This window comes from Sus scrofa, chromosome 5, assembly GCF_054392235.1.
Source record: "Sus scrofa isolate SSC_HxYL_T2T_F1_AM1 chromosome 5, Sscrofa_HxYL_maternal_Yorkshire_Landrace_v2.0, whole genome shotgun sequence".
In the NCBI taxonomy this organism is placed as follows: domain Eukaryota; kingdom Metazoa; phylum Chordata; class Mammalia; order Artiodactyla; family Suidae; genus Sus; species Sus scrofa.
In genome coordinates, this window is record NC_139387.1 from 63,546,020 (window position 1) to 63,563,948 (window position 17,929).

Below are 17,929 nucleotides of genomic sequence, written 5' to 3' on the forward strand. Positions count from 1 at the left end.
GGCGCGAGATCAGCTCAGGTTGAGCACGTGATGCTGGCTCCACGCTGGCTACGCAGGGCTCTTGGCCGCGTTCCAGGCACTGGGTGAAAATCCTAGCGCTGAGCTCTAAGCAGCTTGGGGTGCTTTTCTGTTTTTGAGCCGTTTGGAGTCGAGTTGGGGGCGTGCGGAAGCGGGTCCTGCTTCAGTCATACCCCGAATCTGACCGCATCTGTGGTTTACGCACTGAGCCGTCCAGTGGTTTGGACTGTGCTATCTAGACGTCTACACTGAACAACCAGAATTGTTTCCAGCGGTGGCCCAAACCAGCAAACACCGTCTAAGAATTTTTTTTCCAATCTTTGTTAGCAGTTGTATAGTCAGCTCCTCTGGGATTGTCTACAAGTAAGGCCCTTAAGAAAAGTCTTTCTCCCAGTCACCCCTTGTGCTGTGTAACCTTGCATTGTTAGTGTTTCAGACGTGAGGGTTATGCGACTCTAAAAACAGTTAAATTAGTTTATCTTTTGAGGACGTTGGGAGACCCATGAGCAATGGTCCTCAAATTTTTTGATGAATACCCACATCAATAAAACTTGCGTCCGTCCCCCAAATATGCGATAGTGAATAATTTGTGAGTTATTTGCATATTAGTGCATAGAGAAGAATAGAAATATTAGAAGAACCTTAAACTTCAGTGTAAATAGAAATACTGGTGTTGTCTTCCTGCAGGCTCTCCTCTTTGGATATCACTCCGTGGTGTAGCAGAACTGTTGATGGATTGATTGCTCATGCAAAAACTGACCTGAGCAAGAAGGGTCCTTTTTCTGGGCAAGTTATTTCTTTCCTTTAATGCTTGTTAGGATGTCAACAGAAAATACCAGAGATTTTTTTTGTGGTCTCTTTCACTACTTTATCCCAGGCCATAATGTCTTGGCACATACCAATACATATCTAATCAGCACAAATGTCTGCAAATGTTTCCCTCTCCCTCATCTTTTTGTAGTAAACATGTATCTTCGTTCAAGTCTAATTACTTGAATGGAGACTTGAAGTGCTTCCCCATTCTATTTCATTAGCATTTTGTTCATTAATTTATAGTACAGCACTTACTATATATGTTTTCCACTATCTTTTTTGTTTTCTCTGTGCCAACCTCACCCCAAGTTCCTACACACATGCACACACACACTCTGTTGACATTTAAATTGTGAGCTCCTTAGTGGCAATTGTGTGGCACTGTTGTCTTTCTACTCTGGTATCAGAAGAGTGAATGGCATTTAGTGAATGCTGGACAAGTGATTATTAAGTAAAGTAAAGCGTTAATGATGGAGGCATCTAAATAAAAGATAAAACTCGTTAGAACAACTAGTCAGTAAGATGTTAATACATGGCCATTTGTTGCTTATTGTGCGTAGGTAACTGAAAACTTTTGTCTCTAAAGTACGTATAATTCTTTTTTGTTGTTGTTGTTGTTGTTGTTGTTGTTGTTGTTGTTGCTATTTCTTGGGCCGCTCCCGCGGCATATGGAGGTTCCCAGGCTAGGGGTCGAATCGGAGCTGTAGCCACCGGCCTACGCCAGAGCCACAGCAACGCGGGATCCGAGCCGCGTCTGCAACCTACACCACAGCTCACGGCAACGCCGGATCGTTAACCCACTGAGCAAGGGCAGGGAATGAACCCACAAACTCATGGTTCCTAGTCGGATTCGTTAACCACTGCGCCACGACGGGAACTCCTAAAGTACGTATAATTCTTATTCATTTGTATTCTGAGTTCTAAGAGTATTATGTATCATGATCAAATATGTGGGCTTCAAAGTCAGTTTAATACTGGAAGAGAGATTACTGTAAATGATATAATTAACCACATTAAAAGACTAAAAAAAGAAAAATATCAATATTTCATTGTATTGTGTAAAAGTTTTAGATAGAATTTAATATGCATTTATTCATGATGAAACATCTTAGATACTAAAAATAGAAGGGACCTTTTAACCTGATAGACTATCTGAAAGAAACATCACACATAATGATGAAACACTTAAACTATTCCCTATTAAGTCTGGTACAAGATAAAAATGATTACCACCGTCACTTCAATACAGCATTGTACTAGATGTTTAGATAATCCAAAAAGGCATAAATTATTTCAAAGAAAGTTGTAGATCTGTGATTAAAGATTATTTATGGAGATTATATATGTAGAAAAATCTGTATGTATTTATATTTAGATCTTTTAAAAAGGTCTAAATATAGACTATTGGAATGAATGAGAGTTTAACAGGGTTGCTGGGTTTTTGAAAAGAAAGTATGGTGAAAACAATTGCATTTCTTTACACTAGCAACTAGCAGAAAATGTAATTTTAAAATGTGCCATATAAGGAGTTGCTGTCATGGCTCAGTGGTAAGGAGCCCAACTAGTATCTTGAGGATGCAGGTTCAATCCCTGGCCTCGCTCAGTGGGTTAAGGATCTGGTGTGTGGCCATGAGCTGCAGTGTAAGTTGCACACACAGCTTGGATCTGGTATTGGTGTAGCTGTGGTGTAGGCTGGCAGCTACAGCTCTGATTTGACCCCTAGCCTGGGAACTTCCATATGCTGCAGGTGCAGCCCTAAAAAGAAAAAAAAAAAAGTGTGTGTATATATATGTATATGTGTATATATATATATATATATATATACACACATATATGTATATATATGTATGTGTGTGTGTGTGTATATATATATAACTATATAATGCCATATAAAATAGCATCAAGAGATAAAAAGTACTTGAGAATTAGTCTGGCAAAGTATGTTTCCCAGCAGGAAAAAGCTGGCACACTGAGATGTAGGAATTGAGGAGAGTTTCACAAGTGAATTTACTAAGTGGTCGGTATCAAAAGCAGCCAATGAGGAGTGGTGAAGAAACCCAGGGAGAAAATGGGGTACTCACCATAGATAGGAATGGAAAACTGAAAGGGAGCAGTTATTTAACTTATTTCACAGAACTCTGGCTGCAGGAGAAGACTACCGGTCAAGAACTGCAAGGCTCAGGAGAGGAATACAGTTGGGGCATCCATCATCAGCTTAGTGGGCAAGAAGACAGGGAATGTATATCTATTAGAATCCTCCCATACTTCCCATTGGCCAAACCATTGCAGAGGCCAAAAGGCAAGGAAGCCTTTTGATGAGGTCCAAAAATGTCAGTCTTCTAAGACATGAGCTGTAGTGCACAAGGAAAAAGAGGATCTAGTGAAGTAAAGTGAGCATATTCAATTAATTTTCAAGGCTTCTGTGGACTAAAATTTCAATAAATTTTATTGAAAGCCATGAAGAATATGAAAATAAGTGGAGGAATTCCCATTGTGCCTCAGCGGTTAACGAACCCGACTAGAATCCATGAGGACCTGGGTTCAATCCCTGGCCTTGCTCAGTGGGTTGAGGATCTAGTGTTGGCTTGAGCTGTGGTGTAGGTCGCAGACTCAGCTTGAATCTCGCATTGCTGTAGCTCTGATTGGACACCTAGCCTGGGAACCTCCATATGCCACTGGTGACGCCCTAAAAATTAAAAAAAAAAAAAGTGGAAAGATGGATATAGTATCTTCACAGATTGGAAGATTCAGTACCAGAAAAATGTCAGTGCTCCTCTGTTAAAGGCTGAATGTGTCGTCCCCCGCCCCCCAAATTCATACATTCAGCTACTAACCACCAGTACCTCAGAATGTGACTGTATTTAAGGACAGGGCCTTTAAAGAGGTAGTAAAGGTAAAACAAGGTCCTAATCCAGTGTAACTGGTGACTTTATTAGAAGGGGACACAGACAACACAAACCAAAGGATGACCACGTGAGGACACAGGGAGAAGGCAGCTGTCTGGAAGCAAAGGAGAGAGGCCTCAGAAGAAACCAAAGCTGCAACACCTTGATCTTAGACTTCTAGCCTCTGGAAAGGTGAGCAATAAACTCCCATTGTTTAGGCCACCCAGTCTATGGTATTTTGTTCTGGCAGCTCTAGCAAACAAATGCATCCCCAAATTGATGTACAGATTAAATACAATCAAAAGCCCCAACTGTTTAAAATGAAACTTTACATGCTCATGTTAATAGCTACACAGAATAGCAAAAAATCAAAAATACCTGACACATCTCCAAAAAAGAAAAGTAAGGGAAGAGGACGTCTCTAACTAGATATCCCAGATATTTTGATGTTATACATAAACATTGTGGTAATGGCACAGGGGTTAGAATAGAAAAAAGGAGCAAGATAATAGTCCATATATACTGAAATCTGATCAATGGCAAAGCTGCCCTGTGGGTCAGCTGGAAAGGAATAATTTCAATAAAGCTTCTGAGGGAGTTTGCAGGTGGCTGGCTTGCTAATTGAGCTTCCAGATGAGGACACAGCTGGCCTGGCACCTTGATTTCAGCCTTGTAAAATGCTGAGCAGAAGTCGCAGTTAAACCATGATAGACTCCTGACACACAGAAACTGTGCGATAACAGATTTGTGGTGTTTTAAGCTGTTTGTTTTTTAAAAATTGAGATATAATTAACATAAAACATTATGTTGGTTTCAGGTGCATGACATACTGCCTCAATATTTGTATATATCACAAAAGAAATTAGTACAAGTCTAGTGAACATCAGTCACCATACATAGTTACATACTATTTTTTCTGGTAATGAGAACTTTAAAAAATCTGTTAGCAACTTTTGGAGTTACTGTCATGGCTCAGCAGCAACGAACCCGTCGAGTATCCAGTAGGATTCAGGTTTGATCCCTGGACCCCCTCAGTAAGGATCCAGAATTGCCATGAGCTGTGGTGTAGGTCACAGACGTGGCTTGGATCCCACGTTGCTGTGGCTGTGGCATAGGCAAGCAGCTGCAGCTGTGATTCAACCCCTAGCTTGGGAACTTCCATATGCTGCAGGTGTGGCCCTAAAAAGACCAAAAAAAAAAATTCTCTTAGCAACTTGAAAATATGCAATATGGTATTATTAACTATAGTGGACATACTATAAAATACATCCCCGCAACTTATTTATTTTATAAGTGGAATTTTTTATCTTTTGACCTCCTTCACCCATTTTACCCACATACTCCTTATCTCTTGCAACTATCAATCTGTTAATATCCCTATGAGTGTCTTTTTTTTTAGTTTAGATTCCACTTATAAGAGAAATCATATCATGTTCTTCTTTGACATTTTTTTACCTAGCATAATGTCCTCAAGGTCCATTTATATTGTAGCAAATGACAAGATTTCATTCTTCATGGCTGAACAATATTCCATTTTCTTTCTTTCTTCTTCTTACTTTTTGCTTTTCAGGGCTGCACCCACAGCATATGGAAGTTTCCAGGCCAGGGGTTGAATTGGAGCTACAGCCACAACAACAAGGGATCTGAGTCTTGTCTGCAACCTACACCACAGCTCATGGCAAGGTGGGATCCCTGATCCACTGAGTGGGGCCAGGGATTGAGCCCACATCCTCATGGATACTTGTCAGATCTGGTTCCACTGTACCACAGTGGGAACACCCTCTATTTTCTTTATCCATGTATCCATTAACAGACACTTAGGCTGTTTCCATATCTTGGCTAATTGTAAATAATGCTGAAATGAACACGGGGGAACAGATATCTCTTTGGGATACTGATTTCATTTCCTTTGGATATGTATTCAGAGGTGAAATTACTGGGTCATGTGGTAGTCTGATTTTTAATTTTTTGAGGAACCCCTGTCCTGTTTTCCATAGTGGCTGCACCAGTTTACATTCCCACCAACAGTGCATTTGGGTTCCCTTTTCTCCACACCCTCACCAACAGTTATCTCTCTCTCTCTCTCTTTTTTTTTTTTTTTTTTTTTTTTTTGTCTTTTTGCCTTTTCTAGGGCCATTCCCATGGCATATGGAGATTTCCAGGCTAGGGGTCTAATTGGAGCTGTAGCCGCTGGCCTATGCCAGAGCCACAGCATCGTGGGATCTGAGCTGCATCTGCAACCTACACCACAGCTCACAGCAATGCCAGATCCTTAATCCACTGAGCAAGGCCAGGGATCAAACCCGCAACCTCACAGTTCCTAGTCAGATTCGTTAACCACTGCGTCACGACAGGAACTCCAACAGTTATCTCTTCTTTTTGATAATAGCCATTCTAATATATGTGAAGTGATAGCTCCATGTGGTTTTGATTTGCATTTCCTGACAATTAGTAATGTTCAGCATCTTCTCATATACCTGTTGGTCATTGTATGCCCTCGTTGGAAAAATGTTTGTTCAGTTCCTCTGCACATTTTAAAATTAAATGGCTGGATTTTTTTTTTTTTTTTTTTTTGCTTTGAGGTATATGAGATCTTCATTTATTTTGGTAATAAGTCCTTATGAGATACATGATTTGCAAATATTTTCTTAGACTCCTTTTGTTATTTATTTACTGTGCAAATGCTTTTTAGTTTATATTCTGGAATGAAATCAGCTGCTTATGGGGTGAGAAATCTCAAATTATATTCCAAGTGAAGAGAAGGGAGACACTTAATGTGGATATTTTTGATATTGCTTCTACCTTAGTGTTTTGGACAAAATTATCAGCTGTCATGGCTTTGTGGCTAGAGAGAGACAGAGATGGAGAGACAGAGACAGAAAGACAGAGATAGTCTGATGTGATAAAAGAGATCCCCTTCCCACACTATCACTTATTCTTTTTTGAGAGGAAATATTACATTGTCAGAAAGAATTCATTGGAAGCTGACACCATTTTCCCTAAATGATTCTTACAGAGCAATTCCAAACTAAAGTGATGGTTCTAGTAATATGGACATGCTCAGGAAAAAGCCAGAAGATTCATATCTAGAAATTCAAAGGCTATTTTTTCCCAAAAGCGCAGAGTCAAAGTCATATCAACATGAAGCTTATACCTTCCTCATATAATGCTAGATTGTGTTGTCTGGGGGAGAAAACTCATGGAAGTGAGTTGCCTTTCTTCTTTAATAAATCAGGCAGAAAGTGGCAGCAGTGCTCACTGATGAAGAGACTAGTCTGGAATCAGTACACACCATCTTTACCTCACAGAACCAACACCCTCAGGCTACTGGCAAACTCTTCTCTTCCTCTGGGAAACCTCAGGCCAAGGAAAACCCCATCACCTTGTGAACCATGCTGGTATAATTTAAAAAATTTTTTTTCTTTTTTAGGCTCACACCTGCGGCCTATGGATGCTCCTAGGCTAGGGGTTGAATCACAGCTACAACTGCTGGCCTACACCACAGCCACAGCAATGCTGCATCTGAGCAGCATCAACCTACACCACAGCTTGTAGGATGCCGGATCCTTAACCCACTGAGTGAGGCCAAGGATTGAATCCTCATCCTCTTGGATGCTAGTCGGGTTCTTAGCCTGCTGAGCCACAACAGGAACGCCAAGCCTCTGTAATTTAACCACACACAACAATCTGGCTCCTTTCTCAAGGGGAGAAGTTGAATTTCCTTGAGAAATTAAGTGGAGACCCTCGATGCTGGAGGCTTGAGCAGGGTCTGCAGGATCTGTAAGAATAAGGTTAGAGTTTGAGGAAACAGAATTCAGAAACAGAGGACGACTATTGAAGGCCTAAATATTGAGGGCTTTCCCTCATCCTCTCTCCTTGTGTAGTATAAGAGAAGGAATTAGATAAAGTCACATCTTCTAGGTTCTTATGCTTTGTACTGATTGGAAATGCTTATTTAACTCTTCTTTAAAAAGAACTGCTGAAACAGCCATTGTAGATCAGTATTTATTTAGTCTGGAATTATAAAGTGGTGGCCCTTAGAATGAGGGCCGGGCCAATTTAGAGCTGAGGGCTCACTTTTTCACCTGAAGTAGCTCTCTAGCATCAAATCAGGGGTCAGAAACCACATGAATTATTTGAGTAGAGAGAACTTAGTGTAAGGTATAGTCATGTGTTGTTAACTACTGAGTAAAAAGAGAACTCTAAGAAATCAAGGAAATAGCATCAGGAAGCGCTGTACCATCCCTAGGCCTGAAGGAACAAAGAGGGCAAAGAGAGAAACTTAGAAACTTAGAGGAGGGGCCCTGGCATGTTGCAACCCATACCTCTGAGGAGGAGATGCCAGATAGTTGGTGCTGGTGTCTGTGGGGGGCGGGAGAGGTGACGCTTGAAACAAGGGTTGAAAAAATTGCAAACTATATTCAGTAGCTGCCACAGAAAGGCAAGACAGCTACTGGGGTGCAAACATGTGGCCCAAATCATTGTCAATAGAACCCCTAGCAGACAGGAAGCCACCAAAAGCTAAGCAGGAAAGAGTGTACCCCTCTTCCTCTGCAGTGTTGTGGTTTTCCTCTCATGACCCCTGCTGGAAGAGCATGGTAGAGCAAAGATGTGATTTACAACTCAGGTCCCATCCTGAGACCTGAGGTCACCAAGACCTGAGACCTGAGACCTGAGGTCACCAAGGAGAGAATTAGAGGATAGGGAGGAGCTGAGAGACCTTACCTGCCCAGGTGTTTACAGCAGGGCAAGCAGAAAATGTATCTAAGCGTTTTGGTGTCATTGGTGATGAATCAAAAGGAAAATTGTTTTTTCTTACAATGTTTTCTTTGTTCCTTTCTTTTTTTGGTTGGTTGATTTCTTTTCTGTGGAAAGGTTCATTTGTGCTGTATAGTAGATTCCAGATATGTGATATCATATGGTATTTGTCTTTCTCTTTCTAACTTACTTCACTTAGTATGAGAGTCTCTAGTTCTATCCATGTTGCTGCAAATGACATTATTTTTTATGGCTGAGTAGTATTCCATTGTGTATATATACCACTTCTTCTTAATCCATTCATTTGTTAATGGACATTTATGCTTTCTCCATGTCTTGGCTATTGTGAATGTTGCTGCAGTGAACATGTGGGCACATGTATCTTCTTCAATGAAAGTTTTGTAAGGATATATCCCCAGGAGTGGGATTGTTGGGTCATATGGTAGTTCTATATCTAGTTTTCTAAGGTACCTCCATACTGTTTTCCATAGTGGTTGTACCAATTTACATTCCCACCAACAGTGAAGGAGGGTACCCTTTTCTCCACACCCTCTCCAGCATTTGTTATTTGTGGACTTGTAAATGATGGCTATTCTGACCAGTGTGAGGTGGTACCTCATTGTAGTTTTGATTTGCACTTTTCTAATAATTAGTGATATTGAGCATTTTTCCATGTGCCTGTTGGCCATCTATATGTCTTCTTTGGAGAAATGTCTATTCAGGCTTCTGAACATTTTTCAACTGGGTTGTTGGTTTTTTCATTGCTGAGTTGTATAAATTGTTTATATATTTTAGAGATTAAGCTCTTGTGGGTTGCATCATTTGAAACTATTTTCTCCCATTCTATAGGTTGTCTTTTTGGTTTTTTTATGGTTTCCTTTGCTGTGCAAAAGCTTGTCAGTTTGATTAGGTCCCATTGGTTTATTTTTGGTTTTATTTCTGTTGCCTTGAGAGACTGACCTAAGAAAATATGTGTATGGTTGATGTCAGAGAATGTTTTCCCTACATTCTCCTCTAGGAGTTTGATGGTGTCCTGCCTTATGTGTAAGTCTTTAAGCCATTTTGAGTTTATTTTTGTGCATGGTGTAAGGGTGTGCTTACAGTTTCATTGATGTACATGCAGCTGTCCAGTTTTCCCAGCACCACTTGCTGAAGAGACTGTGTTTTTCCCATTTTATATTCTTGCCTCCTTTGTTGAAGATTAATTGACCATAGGTGTCTGGGTTTCTTTCTGGGTTCTCTGTTCTATTCCATTGTTCTCTACATCTGTTTTTATACCAGTACCACACTGCGTTGATTACTGTAGCTTTATAATATTGTCTGAAGTCTAGGAGAGTTATGCCTCCTGCTTGTTTTTTTCCCTTAGGATTGCTTTTATGGGTCTTTTATGGTTCCGTATAAATTTTTGGATTATTTTTTCTAGTTCTGTGAAAAATATCATGGGTAATTTGATGGGGATTGCATTGAATCTGTAGGTTGCTTTGGGTAGTATGGCCATTTTATAATGATTTTTATTTTTTCCATTATAGCTGATTTACAGTGTTCTGTCAATTTTCTGGTGCACAGCAAGGTGACCCAGTCACATATATATGTATACATTCAGTGTGGCCATTTTAATGATATTAATTCTTCCAATCTAGGAACATGGAATATCTTTCCATTTCTTTGAATCCTCTTTAATTTCCTTAATTAATGTTTTGTAGTTCTCAGCATATAAGTTTTTCACATCCTTAGTCAGGTTTATTCCTAGGTATTTAATTTTTGGGGGTGTGATTTTAAAAGGTATTTTTATATTCCTTTCCTAATATTTCATTGTTAGTATACAGAAATGCAACCAATTTCTGAATGTTAATCTTGTGTCCTGATACTTTTAATAATTTTCTGATTCCTGCACACATGCTCAGTCAGCTGTATTTCCTACTGACACCAGTGTCTACCAGGATACTCTTACAGAATAATCTTTGACTCTTTAGTTTTTCATACTTTGTATTCAATTAATCATTGACTCATGTCAATTCTGTTGTTTACACAACTTCTCCACTGTCACTACTGTCACTAACCTAGTTTAGGCCCACCTAATTTTTTACATGATCTAGTGCAACCCCCTTCTTAGTGGTATTTCTGTCTTTAGTTTCATCTCTCTTTAATTTAGTGATTCTTACCCTAAGCTGTATAATAATACCATCTGGGAAACTTTTAAAATTATCTCTTTCCCAAGGATCTTGATTTGATTGGTTTCAACTGGAGTTGGGTCAACATTTTAAAGCTCCCTGAGTAGGTCTAAAGTACAGCCAGCTTGAAGAACCATGATTTTAGTCTTCCCCCCATATTAGTGTCAAAGTATTTTCTTATTACTGTGTGCTATCCAAATGCAAATAATTTCCAATAATATCAGTCCGAATTCCTCAGTAGTTATCACTATCAACAGACGATGTACTCAGCTAGCATGCCCGTGGCTCTCCTTGGTCTGGTTTCCACACACTTCTCCAACTCCTCTTAATTCTTCTCCCTAACACTGTCACTAAACATCTAACTTCATTTTTGATAGTATTGAGCCACTTGCAATTTTCCGGACATAAGCTACTCTCTTACTTATCCATGGAATGCATGTTTTATTCCCTCCAGGAAAGGAAGCTTGCTTAAACAACAAAAAGTTTTAATCACATGGTTAAAAACACATAATGTGACCTTAATGTTTTAAAGCACTCTTCAAACATTGCTTTCTGAATGTCAATTATATGAAAATTTGTGAATGCATAGAATAAGAGTTGAAAGAAATTCATTAAAATGTTAACTTGTTGTCTTTAAGCAGCAGGATTACAAGTTTTCCTCTCTTCTCTATAGTTTTCTGTAATTCAGAAATAGCTTGCAATGGCGTACATATATTACACTTTAAAACAGAAAAATAATAAAATTTATTGGCAAAATTATGTATGTGTTTTAAAACACTGTATGTACCTAAATAGTGGAAACTACTTGATTCCTGAATTAAGAAAGAAGTGTTTGATTAATAGAGTAGTAAAATAAGAAATGCTAACATTTACTTTTTACTTCCGCTTCCTACACAAAAATATATTTTTCCTTTAGCCACGAGGTGGCAATCTTTTCCCGTGTATTGGTCCATTTATAGGGCTGAGGAACCTTTGAAGGGATTGTGCATGGCTTATATAAATATTTTTATTTTTAAACTGACAAATTATAATGTGTTGTTTATATTTGGAAGATATTTCAATATATGGTAAGAAAATTGTGGGGTTTTTGTTTTTGTTTTTCTTTTTCACATATGTGACATATGGAAGTTACCAGGCTAGGGGTCTAATGGGAGCTACAACTGCCAGCCTACACCACAAGCCACAGCAATGAGGGATCCGAGCAGCGTCTGTGACCTACACACAGCTCAAAACAATGCAGGATCCCCAACCCACTGAGTGGGGCCAGGGGGGCTCAATGGATACTTCATCCTCATGGATACTAGCCGGATTCGTTTCCACTCCGCTACAAGGGGAACTCCCAAATTACGTTTTTTAATTATCTAAAATTTAAATCAATTTCCTTACAAATACCACATATTTGTTGTCATCCCAACCAATTCCACTCCAGTTAGCCTGATATCTCTACTTAAAAGTTACAGCAATTCTCTTCACCCTTGAATTTCTTTTGCTTTATTCATGATTTACACTTTTCGGCTTGCAGATGGTACCCAGAGGAATTACTTAGTCAAAGTGGTATTATTCAAGGCTGAGAGGCTACCACCCACCTTCTTGGTATACCAGCTCTATGTTGGCAGAGACATAAGAACTGGGTCAAATTGAACCATACTTCCCAAAGCCAGAGAGTGGAAGGAGAAAGGATATTCCTGTGGGGAATGTCCTAAAGGCACATATCTGTGTCAGAATGATTTTAAATCGTGCCTGTAATAAGGTATTCAGAGATATTAATGAATATTCCCAAGGTTTTAGAAGATAATAGATCTTTGGCAAGATTTAAAACATTAATCGTTGCCCATTTCTCACTGCTGTTTCCATGTAGCGTATTACAGGCATCAAAAGAAACTCAGGTCCTCTCCAGTTATTTTCTTTCTCTAGCTCTCTCTTTCCAAAGTCCAATTGCTTTTCAAAATGGTTCTGCACTCTGATTCACTTGTCCTAAATGATGACTTATCTGCCTGGCATTACATTTTCAACTTAGAAACAGCACTCAGAATGAGTCAAGATCAATAGCCTTAGAGCTGTTTTTCTACCCAATTAACTGCGCCTTTTGCTTCTGAACACATGAGATGCTTTCTAATGTCTAAATTTAAGGGCTGCATATTATATGTATTAGAAACAAATACATAAGCATATTATAGTTTTCATAATTTTTCCAATTAAAAAATAAATATTCTTTTTACAATTTTGAGACTCTAAAATCTCAAAGAAGAAAAAGTTAAATTGCTCATAATTCCCCCACCCAGGGAGTATCCTGTAAGTGGCTATTAAAATCATCTATAAGGGTTTGCATTTAGAGAAGTCAGTCTAGTAGTTTTGCATTCTCATCATTTTCTTTGGTGAAATTTTATTATTATTTGAAGTTCTTTTACTGTTGTGAGTGATTATAAGACAGTAACAAAAATATAGTGTGTTTTGGTTTTAAAGTAGTTGTCAGCCTATATTTAAAAGCAAACTAGTTTTGTAAATTATTATTTTATTTTACTTTATTTGCCTCACATTTAAGGTTAAATATTTTTCTTAATTTATGTTAACACTTGGGGCTTACAAATGAACTCTGAGGCCTACACTGTAGCTATTTGATTCACTCTTTCTCAGAATAACAGAAACTCCGAATGCTGTTCTTACCATTCCACGATTTTCTTCTGTAGGGCCTCAGCAAGTTAATTATCTTCTTTGTGTGCTTAATCCTCTTAGAGTACAGCCCTCATCACTTCTGCGTGCTGTGCCATTCTGTGAGGATGAATGTTTCTCTTTATCCTCTGCATATAGAAATGGAAAAAAAGAGAGAGAGAATTAAAATAAGAGAACAGGGAGCCTAAGTTCTGCATCTACCTAAGAAATATGGATTCACTGTCCATGGATTTGAAAATGTCTGCTTCAATCCTTCAAGACATTTCAGAGCATAATTTGAATTTTAAAAATAAGAAGATTAGAAGTCCCTATTCAAAATAAAATATTGGTTGCTTTCAATTATTTCCATCTTTTACGCAAACAAACAAGCCTAAAAATAACACCATCTGTGCCTATTAATTGCTTTTTGGTATAAGTGTAAAGTGGATTTCAAAATAAGTGAGACTATAAATTTCTTTCAAAATGTTTTCTATTAATTCAGAGAATATATGTGGAGCACAGAGATAAACGAATAAGGCATAACCTATACTCAGAGTCTAATGAAGGAATCAGAAAAAATGTAGAGCTAAATATATCCAAAAATATCTATTCATGGAGTTCGCTGGTGGCCTAGTAGTTAAGTACTCGGCATTGTCATTGCTGTGGCTCAAGTTATGGCTGTGGCTCAGGTTTGATCCCTGGCCTGTGAACTTCTGCATGCCCTAGGCAAGGCAAGGCAAAAAAAAAAAAAAAAAAAAAAAAAAAAAACCCCAAAAAGCAACAACAACAAAACCCCCCACAGCTATTTAGTGCTACTGTGTTCCAGGTGATGTTGAGGGCAGAGCAGTGAACAAAACATACAAACCTTCTGCTTTCACCGCATTTATATTTTGGCAGAGGCAAACTGAGAGTAGATACACTGGTCCCTTGGTATCAGCAGGGAATTGATTCCAGGACCCATCACAGATCCCAAAATCTGCAGATGCTCAAGTCCGTTATATACAATAATGTGGTATTTGCCTATACCTTACACATGTTTCTCTGTATACCCTAAATCAGTCTACCTATAATATCTAATACAATGTATATGCTATATAAATAGTGGTAAATACAATGTAGATGTTATATAAATACTTGCTTTATATAAATGTAAATTCGTTTTGCTTTTTGGACCCTTCTGGCTTTTTGGTTTTCAAATGTTTTCGATTCAAGGTTGGTTGAATCCACAGATGCAGAACCTGCAGATATGAAGGGCTGACTATAATCAAATAACATGTATGGTGTGTCACTTGGTGATGAGTGATATGGTGGAAAATAGTGGGGTAGATGGAATGTCATTGATGAAGTCATATTTTAGCAAAGTCCTGAACTAAATAAAGGAGTAAGCCCTGTGGGTACCTGCGAGAACACTTCAGGGGCAGGGAAGGGCAAGGCAGCCACCAAGGCTTGAGTGGAGTGATTGCGATGGGAGATGGTAGGAGATGAAATGAAGGAGGTAGGGGGTTGTTGGCAGGGGCACGGGGAGGTCGTCTAGGTTTTTGTGAACCTTGTAAGGACTCTGGCTATTACTTAGAGTGAAACCAACTATAGAGTTTTGAATGAAAGAATGAGAAGAATTGACACAAATTAGGAGAATAACCCCCAGGAAAGAGGATGGAGACTCATACTAGAGTGGTAACAGTGAAGGTGCAAAGAGGTGGTCAGATCCTAAATATGTTCTGAGGGAGAGGCTGACAAGGATGCTAATAGATTGGATGGAGGCTGTGAGAGAGTCAAGTTTTGTGTGCCTTTTTTTTTTTTTTTTTTTAAGTGAAGGCATACTCACATTTATCAAATGTCTATTTACTGTTTTGTAAAATTCAATTTCCATTATTCTTTAATCACTGTTATTCCAGCAACTTCTTGGAGGCTGGTTTTCATTTTTCTAAAGCCTACTTTCTTGGAGTTTTATCACTTATTTGTCCTATTAAATCTTCATCCTACAGCAAAACTTTGCAGTTCCAATGGATCATGGGGATCTAGCTATTGTTAGGAAGTTTAGGAGTTTCTGCTATAGTGCAGTGGGTTAAGGATCCATTGTTACTACAGCAGTGGCATAGGTCACAGCTGCGGCTCAGATTTGATTCCTGGCCCAGGAATTTTCACATGCCATGGATGTGGCAGAAAAAGAAAAGAAAATGAAAGTGAACAAAAGAAAAAAGGCAATATAATTTAAAATCCTGACATGAAGGTTTTAGGGCCTAGTAATTATATTTTTTAGTTAATGAGAAGCTGAGTTGATTAACTCTTACAATGGCGTACATAGCCCCTGTAATTTTTAAAAACCAAAGTCATAGATTTCTGCCAAAAAGGATTTAATTTCTTTCTGTGTCCTAATCTTTGTAACACTCCATGTAATTTGTTGAGACTCCTGTGGTCGTCCATCAGAAAAAGAACAAAAAGCCCTTGTTGTTCAATGGCTATGAGGCTCCAATACTATTCTGCTAAGGGTTCTTCCAAATCTTTCGAATGAGTTCTCAAGGCCCCAGACCCTGATTACAAATTTGGGAATGAGCCAAATGGAAGACCATCTACTACATTTAATAAAGGTAATTCAAAACTTTGGCTGCATCATTCAAGTGGTGTCATGTTCCTACTGTTTTCTTGTGAGCCAGAGCCTTTCATTATCTATACTAAGAGACGGTGCTTGCCTGCAGAGTATTTCTTGGCAGAGCCTCCCAAGTAAGCAGACCTCTTCTAAACCATCCAGGAATGACTGGGGCCTAACCAACTGTTTCAGTCATGGATGGCTCCAGCTGCTTAAGGTTTTCCTTCATCACACCATGATTGGTTTAGGAATTCACTGGAGCTTAAGCCTGCAGGTGGGGCTCTCTGTGAGCATAGGGGGCTGGGGATGGCAAAGGCAGAGACTGACACCTTATCACTGTTGTTCCTGAGTATCATCTTTTTAAATATCCAAAAGTCATCACCAAATTTACTAGCTCTTTAAACAAGGGGCACTGGGACACATCACTTCTACTGCCACTGTCATACCTGGGGCTTAGGAGGTGTAATGATTCATTTCAGATGTACTTCCTGATTATTTAAATTGATGCTTACTTTCCTGGGGCTAAGGATTCAGGGATGAACAAGGGCTCCACTACCATGGTTGCCTACATTCTGTCAAGAAAGACAAACAGCAAATAAGGGTATATGCCAGTTACATTATTTTCCAAAGTGATAAGGATGGTGAAAGAAATAAACAGGGTGATGTAATAGAGTTCCTTTGGGCTAGTGAGGTTTGCTTAGACTCAGTCAGTCAAGAGAGAGGTGACATTTGACCCGACACCCCAAGGGTAACAAGGAACCTGTCATCTTAATAAACAGTCATTTAAAGTTCAGTGTGGCAGTTCCCATTGTGGTACAATGGGATTGGCAGCATCTCTGGAGCCCTGGGATGCAGGTTCAATCCCTTGCCTGGCACAGTGTGTTAAGGATCCAGCATTGCCCCACCTGGGGTCGCAATTGTGGCTCACATCTGATCCCTGGCCTGGGAACTCCATATGCTGTGGGGCAGCCAAAACCAAAAAGTACATAAAGTCCAGTGTGTATAAACCTAGTATTAGGTCTTGGGAAAGAGGTACTGAGATTAAAATAAAAAGATGAGAAAGATGTTCCTTGCCCCCTGGAACCTAATATTTAATGAGGAAAACAGGCACAGTATGTGTTAATAACCATAACTCACAGTATAAGTGCTGTAAGGGGGGGGGTGTGTGTAAACAAGGTGCCAAAGCAGTGCAGAAAGAGGGGTAGTTCTCACTAAAGTGTTTGGGAAGATTTTGGAGTTGGGTTTCACAGATGAGGTGACAGCTGAGGCTGGCAATAGTAATATGGCTCATAGTTGCCAAGCCCTGTCTACTGTCAGCCCCAACGTTAATAGGATTTACAGGAATTCTCCCACTTAATCCTGCTACACAAAAAGGTAGATACTATTAATCAGTCTGACTTCACAATAAACACATAAAATAGGGTTTGAACCCAGTTCATCTAAGTATAGAACTTATTTGTATACAGATGCTATACACCTAAATAAGGCAGTCAGTTGGTTAGCTATGTTTTTCTCTTTTTACCTTATCCTTTGGGTGTTGTGGATCATCCAAACAAATCTTAGCACATAGTTCTGAGTCATAGTGTCTATCCCAAAATAAACGCACAAAATAAAAACATTTAAAACTATGAGGGAAATTTGATAGCTCCCTGAACTTAAAAATGCATAAGTTATTAGGATAAAGTGCATCACAAGGATCTTGGTTTACTGTTTTCTAAACAGAATTTAATTTTATTTATTTCACCTGAAATTGATGTTTACTTATTTATTTTTAGAATAAATAGTTCTATTTTTTATAATGATTTGAAATAGATGTTTAAAGTAAACACACATGTAGACAAAAAGGGAAAGAAAATCACTTTTTAAATTCTTTCTGCAGACCATGAAGCTACCAATAGAAAGTCTGTAAACCCAAAAGCCAGTTAAAGATCCATAACCTGAGTAGAATGCTAGTGGATAGAAATGGGACTCTCACTAGCAACCTAATGTGTGAGCTTTGGACTTAGGCTATGATTTCTTGGGAAAACAGAATGTTACTCTATATAGTT

At 38.9% G+C, this 17,929-nt stretch overlaps 1 protein-coding gene across 12 annotated transcripts in view; it reads left to right on the forward strand.

Annotated features, from left to right (window-relative positions):
- Positions 1 to 78: 78 nt before the first annotated feature.
- EPS8 (EGFR pathway substrate 8, signaling adaptor) overlaps positions 79 to 17,929 on the forward strand; it is a 268,177-nt gene continuing 250,326 nt past the window's right edge. For 6 of the 12 annotated variants that reach the window (XM_084956694.1, XM_084956693.1, XM_084956701.1 and 3 more), the window contains exons 1-3: positions 79 to 381; positions 706 to 804; positions 3,768 to 3,908. The gene's annotated coding sequence lies outside the window, so the exon portion shown is untranslated. The remainder of the gene's footprint in view (positions 382 to 705; positions 805 to 3,767; positions 3,909 to 17,929) is intronic. The other 6 variants (XM_084956695.1, XM_084956692.1, XM_084956698.1 and 3 more) reach the window with 1 other exon arrangement.